Source organism: Spermophilus citellus (assembly GCF_964194105.1).
Source record: "Spermophilus citellus genome assembly, chromosome: 8".
NCBI lineage: Eukaryota > Metazoa > Chordata > Mammalia > Rodentia > Sciuridae > Spermophilus > Spermophilus citellus.
Genome location: NC_138189.1, coordinates 2,033,959 through 2,044,477, shown reverse-complemented (window position 1 = coordinate 2,044,477; position 10,519 = coordinate 2,033,959). Strand labels below are relative to the sequence as shown.

Here is a 10,519-nt window from a genome sequence, read left to right as displayed (position 1 = left end):
CTATATATAGTGGAGAATGGCACATCCCAGCTTGGTGAGGATGTTGCAAAAGAGAGGCACATGAACCCTCAGCTCCTCAGGAAGTGTGTTTAAAAACTAGACAAGGCTCAGAAATACACCATGTTGTTGGTGGGCTGGGCACAATACTACACACGGATTTCTCCAGTTGTTAAGGCCACATCCAGCTTGATGAAAGGTATGGTGGGCTCAATGTCTCAGACTTTCAATGCTGGGAGACGGGAGGCATCTTGGTTTACTTTGCTGACTCCATAATTCTAAACCTTTCTCATAGATCTTCTGCTTGGCTTTCATAGAGAGAGAGAGAGAGAGAGAGAGAGAACTGACCTCCTGCTTTAGTTTTTCTGTTCCTATTTGCATTTCTCATGATACTTGTCATCAGGTTTCATCAAGTCAGTTTATGCTGATTATTCTTAAAATACTTTTTCTTAGAAAAAATTAGGATTTTCCTTAAGGCACTGCCTAAATTTAGCTGATTTCCCACCTGGAAAAGCTCCACAGGGTACCTATCATGATTCTAGCAGGAAGCTTTGTCAGGGCAAGTCCAAAGCTGGTAGACTGATGCTTTATTTGAATTTCAATTTTATAAAGTAAAGCTTCACTTCAAACCTCTTCTGCTGCAGTCTGGCTGGGCACAAATCACGAGCCACTGAAGCAGGAATAAACTTTATTTCTGAACTCCACCAGCACACTCCACACACGCTCCCCGGGAACTCTCCTGAACGCCACGCGGCTCCTCCAGGAACCAGCAACCAGAAATATCCCTCCTCTGGCACTTCCCCAACCAATGGGAACTCTCTGGGAACTCCACCAGAACTCAAAAGTCATCATCTTAATGGCTCCCTAGAATCACCTCTCAACCACTACTTCTGGCAAAAATCCCATGCATCAGCCCTCAACACTCTTCAAATCCTTTCTCAATTATTTCTCAACTGTTCTATCCACAAGGTCTCTGTCTGAATATCTTTCTTGGCAATCCCTTGGAGACTTATATTGAAGCAGGCCTCCCTTATGTAGCCATTATACCAGGGAGAAAAGTCCGTGCCAAGTCCAGATTCAATTAGGCTTTGTAAAGGGGGAACTTGGCCCAGCAATCAAGAGTGAAAACAGAGGCCTGGGATTGTGGCTCAGTGGTAGAGTGCTTGCCTAGCATGTGTCAGGCACTGGGTTTGATCCTCAGCACCACATAAATAAATAAAGTAAGTATTGTGTCCATCTAAAATAATAATAATAATAATAAAAGAGTGAAGCCAGAAGATTTAATGTGAAGACTTCAAATGTGTCAGTGACATCAGCAAGAGGAAACCAACACTGACTGTTGTTTGTTTAGAGGTATCTGTAGCAAATGAATCTAGGCTGCACCCTGAATTCCCCCAGCTTGTCCCAGGTCTTCTGGGCTGGCACTGTGATATTTGGTTCAATTTTATGAAATTCACCCAGAGCTCCTTCATGAATTTGTTGCAGATGCCGATCTGAGAATTACCCTAAGTGAAGAACCTAGCACTATTTAGGTGGTAGAGAGTAGCATGAAATGGTTTGAAGTGCTCCCACATGAGCTTTGGGATGCACGAGGGATCACATCCAATGAGTGAGTGTGGCCAGGGAAGGTGCTGAGAAAATAATCCTCTCATTATCCGTAAATGTTCCCTAAAAATCAAGGGCATTTGGGGGGTCATACGGATTCCTCTTGTTCTAGTCACTACTATCCTTCCTGCCTGTGAAGGCATTCATTAAAGTGGAAATGTTCAATATTTTGAAGAAAAGCTTTCTGCATGGATTCTGTGGTTTTGAGAACCACAAAGGGCCATATGCTCAAGAACATGAACATGTGGAACACCAGTTCTCTCCACTGGAGGAGTGAGAAACTGCACACTCAACAGCTTGTCTTCCCTTGCCAGGTACAAACATCTGGTTCCTGTGTTGTCATGGCTGAGCTTTGTTGCAGTTAGGAACATCTTGAGAACAGACATTACCTGGTTTATGGTGAAGCTGTGCATCTTTTCTCTCCCTTTATACTGTGGAGCTCTCACAAGCTGGGTTACACTTTCTCCTCTATACTTTGTGGTATGGTATGTAACCCTCCCACCCCAGCTGCTGTATAATATCCATACCCATTGCAGGGCCCAGATATTGTACTTTTCAAATTCTTTAATTTCCATTTGTTTTTTGTTTTGGAAGTAATTCCATTTTATTTTTCTTTCTTCTTTTTGGTGGTATTGGGTTTTGAACCTGGGATGCTTAATCTCTGAGCTACCTTCCCAGTCCTTTATTTTTATTTTTATTTTTGGTGGTAGTAGTGGGGATTGAACCCAGGGCCTTGAGCATGCAAAGCATGCAGTTTACCAACTGAGCTATATCCCCAGCACCCCCCGCCCTTTTTATTTTGAGACAAGGTCTTGCTAAGTTGCTTAGGGCCTTGCTAAATTGCTGAGGCTGGCCTCAAACTTGTGATCCTCCTGCCTCAGCTTTGAGTTGCTGAGATTACAGGGGTAAGCCACTGCACCCGGCCATTGCTTACGTCTTTAATCATGGTTTCCTTTAGTTCTGTGAATATATTTATATTGGCTATTTAGAAGTCTTGTGATAAAATTTGACATCCACTCTTCCATTGTGCCCATTTTCTTAATTTTCTTTTCCACCAGTGTATGGGTCATATTTCCTTCCCATTAGTCACTTCTAGTCACTAGTAGCCTTCTTGGGTATCAGGTCGACTGTCAAGGTATCACAACGTATGTGTTCAAATAACTCATTTCACTTAATAGTGGCTCCAAAACACAAAATAGCAACACTGGTGGTTTGGATGTACCAAACAGAAGTTGTAAAATGCTTTAAGAGGTTTGAGTTCTCAAAAGGAAGAAAAAAATTACATATTCAGAGCATGGTAAGTGCTTAGTTACTATGGAAAAGGCGTTATAGGGTTTGCCATTATGTCTACCCAAGGTTTCTAAAGTGTACCCCTGCTGGGGATGTCAGCAATTCTGCGTACATCTCTCACATTTATCCAGTTATTTTAGTGGGATCATTTAAACCCTCTCTTGCTCCTCAGGGTGTCTCCAGTTATCCAGGACCACAGTGATTTTTGTAGAGTTCTCTTTTCCTGATCACATCTGGCTGTTAAACCACTACTGTTGCAACTCATTGCTCTGTTATTTTCAACAATGCCCTGGGACATAAATGTTTCTACAAACAAATTCAATCAAATTCCAACTCCTCTGCAAGACTAGTTCTGAGGTCATTGCTTGCTATGGTTTGCATTTGCAATGTCCTCAAAGGCTTGGTCTCCAATGTAGCAGTGTTCAGAGGTGGGGCTTCTATTGGTTCATGAGGGCTCTGACCACATCAGTGGATTAATCCATTGACAGCTGAATAGACACAGGGAGGTGGAGAAACTGGAGGTGGGACATGGCTGTTAGAAGGTGGTTACTGGGGGTTTGCTGTGGAAGGATTTTTTTTTTAAGTGCCTAGACCCTTTTTCTTTCTTACTCTGGCTGCCTTGAGGTGGGCATATTCCCTCCACCATGCTCTTCTGCCATGATGTTCTGTCTCACCTCATGCCCAAAGCAATGGGGCTGGCTGACCATGGACCGAAACCTATGGAACCATGATCATCCTTTAATTTGTCATTCTCAGGCATCTGTCATAGTGAACAGCTCACTAACAAACTGTTGGCACTACTACAGCCCCAGTGCCCAGGGTGAGTGCAGCCTTCAGTATTCTCAAGGGTGCTTTTTTTTGGTCTTGAGCCTTTTATTCTCTGCTGCAGATGAAGCCAGTGTCTGTGGGAAGAGAGAAAGAACTATCCATTTTACATAAGGCCTGTTTCTCTACCCAGGACTCAAGCTGAGGGTAGGGATTGAGAGGCTGCCTGTCCAAAAGCACTGGGTTTTTACTTAGAGCAGATGCCCAATGTAACTGAAAGCAGCATAAAGCTTGGCAACTCTGCCTTCATTTTGTTTCCTTTGTCACCTGGTCAGCTCTGCATGTAGACATGTTAATTATTTAATGTGTTAATCTATAGACTAGTAATACAAAGTTTACTAGCCTTAAGTTCACCACCATAGATCTTGTCCTCCCTTCAAGACAAGATTTGCAGGGGCCTCGATGATTAGCTTTTACAGCATTCAGTTCCAGGTCTTCAGGTGTTGTCCAGCTCCTTTCAGGGGCAGTGGAAGTAGAACAGTGGAAGCCTTGCAGACAGGTCACCCTGTGATGAGACTTCTTCCCTAGAGGAACGATCATCTCATGGGAACTCATTTGTCCTGTCCTAGGATCCCAGGTCTGACAGACCAGTGGAAATTGCCCTCAAGATAATAAGAGCTTTTTAGAATGATCAACTGACCACATGTGACCAAGATTGCTTAGAGAAAGAACGGGGAAGGGGTGAACCTCCAGTTCCTGCCAGTGTTTGAACTCACTTTGCCTTCCCAATATGGCTACAGTGATTTAAGTCTTTTCCCACTTTTCACTATCACCTCTTCTGTTTGGTGTTTCAGTTGAGTGACAGGACCTGGTTTGTTGGGACCACTGGCTCAGGAATTGGGTAACAGAAGCTGAGGATCAGGGAGTAGCCCTTTCTTCTTGACTGGACTTTCTTGGCCTGGGACCACTGTCTCATAAGCAAGGGCAACTGTGATCAGGGCCATGCTCTGGGTGTGGTCTCCTTGAGTGGGACTGGGTGGCAGTGGAGAGTCCCACCTCTTAACCACAGCAACAGGTGGCTGAAGGCAGGATGGACAATGCCGCTGTGCTCCTTGTTGGAGAAAGAACTATCCTGGGAGGTGGCAGGAGGACCATGATGTTGGCCATAGCAATCTGTTGTGGAGATTTGCCTTGCTGGCTGGCAAGAAGGACAAGAAAAATCTTGCTTCAAATACCACTTGACCACTTGTCTTATTTTTTAAAAGTATTTTTTAGTTGTTGATGGACTTTTATTTATATGTGGTGCTGAGAATTGAACCCAGTGCCTCACACATGCTAGGCAAGTGCTCTCCCACTGAGCTACAACTCCAACTCCACTCATCTTTCTTATCAACTTTTTTATAGTTATCCTTGGATGGATGTTTCTTTATTTGCAGTTTGCTTTTAGGACCATTTACAGAGGCTTTGAGTTATTTTCATTTTTTTTTTTTTGTAGTGCTGATGATGGGAACCCAGCATCTCATGCATACTAGCAAGCACTCTGCCACTGAGCCATACCACCTGCCCTCTAATGTTTATTTACTGATTATTTTTTGGTAGTACTAAGGATTGAGCCCAGGGGTAATTTACCATTTAGCTACATCAAGAGCCCCTTGTTTTTATTTTTCATTTTGAGATAAGGTCTTAAGTTGCCCAGGCGGCCTTGAACTTGGGACCCTCCTGCCTTAGTCTCCCAAGTCACTGGGACTGCAGACTTGCCAATGCGCCTAGCAAGCTCATTCTTTGGATAACTTATCACCAGTCACACTAAGCGGCGGGTCAGTCTGAAGTGGATCTCCCCGCCTTCATTTCTGGAGTTATGCTCTATATACAGAATCTGAGCTTGACAGGTTTTTGTTTTGGTTTTATCCTTCAGTGCTTTAAATGTCATTTTCTTCTCTTTCATGATTTCTGTTAAGACTGCTAATCCATACTTTGCAATGTGCCTTAAAAAAAAAAAAGAAAAGAAAAAAAAGACAGAGTTTTTGCTATGTTGCCCAGGTTGTCTTCCAACTCCTAGGCTCAAGTGATCCTCTCATCTCAGCCTCCCAAATTAACTGGGACCACAGGCACATGATAGTTTCTCTACCTATTTTTGAGATTTCATGAACCATTGCTTTCAGCATTTTGAACATGATTTTCTAGGACTCTGGTTCTTTGGTTCCCAATGTATTGGTGGTTGTATCTGTCTTGCATGCACAAGGCCCTAGGTTCCCACCTCTTATACTTCCATTTCTTCTTCTTTTTTTTTTTTGGTACTGAGGACTGAACCCAGGGCTGTTTGACCACTGAGCCACATCCCCAGCCCCTTTTAAAAATTTTTATTTAGAGACAGGGTCTTAAGAGTTGCTTAGGGCCTAAGTTGACACTGGCTTTGAACTTGTGATCTTTTCCCCTTAGCCTCCTGAGCTACTGGAATTATGGGCGTGGGCCACTGCACCCAGTTTGTCCCCTACCTCTTTTAGGACTCCAGTTCCACAGATGGCAAACCATATTTTTTAGTTCATATGCATTTTCCACATACACGTGTGTATACACAAATACGTGATATAGACACATACACACAACATCAAGTGCAGACTTCCTATTTGCTATTAATTCTGTCCAGGGTACACCATTTCAGCTCCTGTTGTTGCTGTTGTTTGGCAGTACTGCCTTGTGCACGCTGGCCTTTTGTCTTTTTTGGTTTTTACATGTATTCCTTCACCTTGTTTATACTGACATCACTGAGAACATTTAAATGACTTATAATAGTCCTTTAAAGTTTCTTATGGACTTATTGTGTTTCTTTTGAATCTGTTTCTTTTGACTGGAACTCCTCTTGATTACAGTTTGTTTTCCTTATTTTGGCAGAGCCTGGTAGCTTCTGACCATGTGCCCATGTCGTGGCTTGCACTTGGCTGAGGTGGGAAGTTCCTGTATTTCTTTAGAGAATGCTGGGCTTTGTTCTATCAGCCAGGAAGTTGCGTGGGGTCAATTGGATTCCTCTGAGGCAGCTAATAAGCATGTTTCCAGTGCCTTACTACCTGCCTCCACTTCGCCCAGTTCAAACATCAGGTACGAACACCTTGCTGCTTTTTGGAGACTCAGTGCTTAGATTTATGCAACCTGTGCACAGATGAGAACTGAGCCAAGGATCAGAGGGGACTCGCAGCAGATCTCATCTCCAGACCTCTATGTACAAGCCCCTCCTGCCTGGAAATCTGACCCAAATCCCAGTTATTGTGGCCTCCTCAAACTCCGGTCTTTCCTCTGTTCAACAATGCTGCTGGGTTCCTATCTCAGTGCGGGACCTGGAAGCTGCCTCTAGGCAAAGAGCTGGTTGCCTAAGGGCTTACCTGTCTTGCCTTCTCTTAAGGACTACTATCCTGAGCTGTTGGCATGCCATCATCTGTGTGAAAGAGGACAGTTTCCATAGCAATTGGTCTCTCTTATGTCCCTCCATTCACTCATCCTGGAACCTAATGCATTTGCCACCAAGAACTATCTGGAGGCTCCTGGTTACACAGGTGTCTCCTGACCTGCTCAGCCACAGGTGTGCTTGCAAGAAGTTACTGATAATTCCTATTGCCTTGACTCTCCTTGTGTAGTTCATGATGCCCACTCCTGAATGCTTGCTTATTCTTGCATTTCAGTAGTGGGTCCAAAATAATGCTACTGACTGTAGATGAAGAGCCAGAACTTGAGGCACTTTTACCTGTCATCCTGGACGATGACATGGTAAGTTTTTGTTGTTAACAGTGAACTAGCCAGGTATGGTGGTGTACACTTGTAATCCCAGTGACTTGGAGGGCTGAGGCAGGAGATTGCAAGTTCAAGGCCAGTATCTGCAATTCAGTGAGAACTGTTTCTTTAAAAAAAAAAAAGGGGGGGGGGAGCTGGGGACACAGCTCAGTGGTACAATGTTCCTGAGTTCAATCTCTAGCACTACCAAAAAAAAAAAAAAAAGTCAATTTTTTACTACTCTCTTTTATAAATATATTGTTAGACATAGTGGTGCACATTCTCCCACTTGGGAGGATCACTTTGGACCATGAGTTGAAGATCAGCCTGGGCAACATAGAAGAGCTAGGGATGTAGCTGATGCCACTCAGAGGTTGAGCAGTTGACTAGCATGCTCAAGGTCCTGGGTTCAATCCCTAGTATAAAAACAACCAAACAATAAAAACCACCTCCCCAAATTAACAAAAAAGCAGTAATCTTTTCTGGTATCATTAAATCCATTTTAATTTTTGTTGTTGTTGACATTGTCTTCTGAGACAGGATCTATGTTGCCAGGCTGGTCTTGAATTTCTGGGCTCAAGGGATCCTTGGCCTCAGCCTCCTGAGTGCTAGGACCTCAGGTGTCACTGACCTGGCTTGTTTCGTTTTAATGGAATGAGTATGAAAGTTAAAAAGTTCAATAAAAATTTTTCCACTGGTAGGGTCTTTTCTAGCTATTGTTATTTTATTTCATTTCATGATTAGTGATATTGTGGGAAGAGTCAAAAACATCAGGCTACCCAGTGGGGACTGATCTCATCAAGAACAGGTACAGCCCTAGGCCTGGGCTCTGATGAGGACAGTAACACTGGGGCTGTCTGCAGCTGCCCTAGGCAGCATACGCACCTTGGGTCTTAGTCCCTCATATGTAAGTGACACAATGGGTGGGACAGATCACCAGGCCATGCTATGTCTTGGAAGAACTGTCCTCAGGAGCCCTCCTCCCTCTCCTTTGTCCCCTCAAGTTGGTTCCATCCTCTATTTCTTTTTGTTCCTGAGGATAAGCACTGTTGAGCAGTACCCTCATGAAGAAAAACCCAAAGAACCACGTGGACGGTCTTGAAGGGTGAGTGACCTCCAGGGAAACGGGACAGTTGTTCCTAGTGGAGGAACAGCAGGGAAGGGCCAGGAAGTCTGAGGGCTCAGGGAACAGATGTTGGTGGGCAGGCTGAAGGCTGGTGAAATGGGAGCAGGGGAGGCTGCAGTTGACTACTATACCTCGACGAATGCTCAGGAGCTGGGCTCAGGACTGGTATTTGAATTATCTCTAGGCCTCAGTGTGATGGTCCTTGTTGGGGTACCCAGGAATCCCTTTACCACTCATGCTCCCAACAGTTCCCGATATCACAGCTGGGGACCCTGTGGTTCTTCTTAGCAGCTGGCATGGCTCTACTGGACAGATGAGTAAGTTGAGGTCCAGAGGTGGGACTGGCTCCCAGCACAGCTTCAAGACTGTCCACAGGGAGAACAGGCCTGGGCAGGCAGGATTTAGGGTTTCCCACATGGGTACAGGCCCTAGCCCTTGGCCCCTACCCAGCCCCCACCTCAGCCAGGAGATGAAGCCGGCATCCCTGAGGGACTGCATCAGGGTCCCTGCCCTCTCAAGGGCACTCTCCTGCCGTGGTCACAGCCCAGCCTGTTTTTCCCTTCGCTGAACCATCCTATGAACAAAGGGTTGTGCTGTTCTTCCTCCCACCTGGAAAAAATAAAACAAAATAAACAAAGGAAAACTCCCAATTCTGTACCTCCTCTGACTATCCACCCACTTCCTGGTGCAGTCCCCAGAGTTGCCAGGACCTGCTGCCCCCCCCCCACCAGCTGGCCCCAACCCTATTGTCCCACAAACCAGCTCCCTCTGGGCTGTCAAGTCACCTTGGTACAGGAGCTTTGTAGCCAGCTCCTGGCTTTGTCGACCACAGCAGCCCTGCCTTGGCCTGCCTCTCCCAGCCCTCTGACCTCCAGATGCCAAGAGATTGGGAGACGAGGGAGCTACGCGCAGTGCTCTAGGAGGATATGGACGTTAGACAGCAACCAGGTGGCAGCTCCATGTGGGTGTTCTGCAAATTGCCTAAAGAGATCTCAGAAGAAAGGGACAAGCTGGGATTCCTTTTTTCATTTTAAATACTACTCACTTTGTTATCAATGTATATACCCAGTCGAATATAATTTATCATTTTAGTCTAGATCACAACCTTTCCAAAGTGTAGATGGAAACCTGCCTAAAGGCCACACGTGACCCTGCCCTGTTGACCCTCTGCTCTGTGCTGCAGGGGCCTCTGATCTCAATGAAGCTGCTGAGGGTTAATCCAACACACCCTTGTCCCTCAGGTAAACTGCTGAGCCTGCCCACCCAGTCTTGTGGCTTCTTGGCATGTCCACGTGAAGCCGTGATGATCCAGTGGTTGTGTCTCCTGCTGACTGCTCTGTCCTGGTGCTTGGGCCAGCCCAGCACATGGAGGTCCATGAGGGCACCAGGAGCCCTAAGCTGACATCAGCCCTGGCTCCTGGGGGGACACATCACCCACTTGTCACTTCCCACCACGGCCACACCCCCCCAGCAGAAAGCAACCAGACTGGGTCTCCTGCTGTACTAATGTATTCCATCTTTCAAAAAGAAAGACATGATTTTAATATTACTTAACAATATGTTAAAAAGTAGCCAGGCAGGCCTCCGTGTCAGTACGGTCGCACGCTCTAGAACAGACGTGATGGTGTGAGTACTGGGTGGATTTCTTGTTTTTAACGTTCTCATTCTGCAAGGGGTCTTACACAAGCTGGCTACGAGTCAGGGGATCAAACACAAACAGCGCAACGTGTACACTTGGAAACAGTAGATCATGAAGAACGGAGGCCTGCCCGCCCAGCCCGCCTTGATGGGACGCAGGGCACATGGGAGCTGAGGGATGGCGACACCCAGCGGGACAGACGTCAGGATGGGTGCGATGCAGAGGCAACGGAGCACGCGTATGCTGCACTCATCTCTGGCCATGGCCCACACCTCTGAGGCCGCGGTGGTGGGAGGAACTGGCGGGAACTACTGTTCCAATCCGACTGCACAGAG

General features: G+C 45.8%; 1 protein-coding gene and 1 pseudogene across 2 annotated transcripts in view; both read right to left on the bottom strand.

The window, feature by feature from the left end:
* On the bottom strand, positions 1-10,447 carry LOC308654276 (presequence protease, mitochondrial-like; annotated as a pseudogene). The gene is made up of 2 exons: positions 10,264-10,447; positions 1-614 (listed from the first exon to the last, which is right to left on the bottom strand). The product of its transcript is annotated as a presequence protease, mitochondrial-like (transcript).
* Positions 7,903-10,519, bottom strand: part of FAM193A (family with sequence similarity 193 member A) — a 151,089-nt gene continuing 148,472 nt past the window's right edge. Inside the window, exons 22-23 of the mRNA XM_081304588.1 lie at positions 9,331-9,526; positions 7,903-9,154 (exon numbers count right to left, since the gene is read on the bottom strand). The gene's annotated coding sequence lies outside the window, so the exon portion shown is untranslated. The remainder of the gene's footprint in view (positions 9,155-9,330; positions 9,527-10,519) is intronic.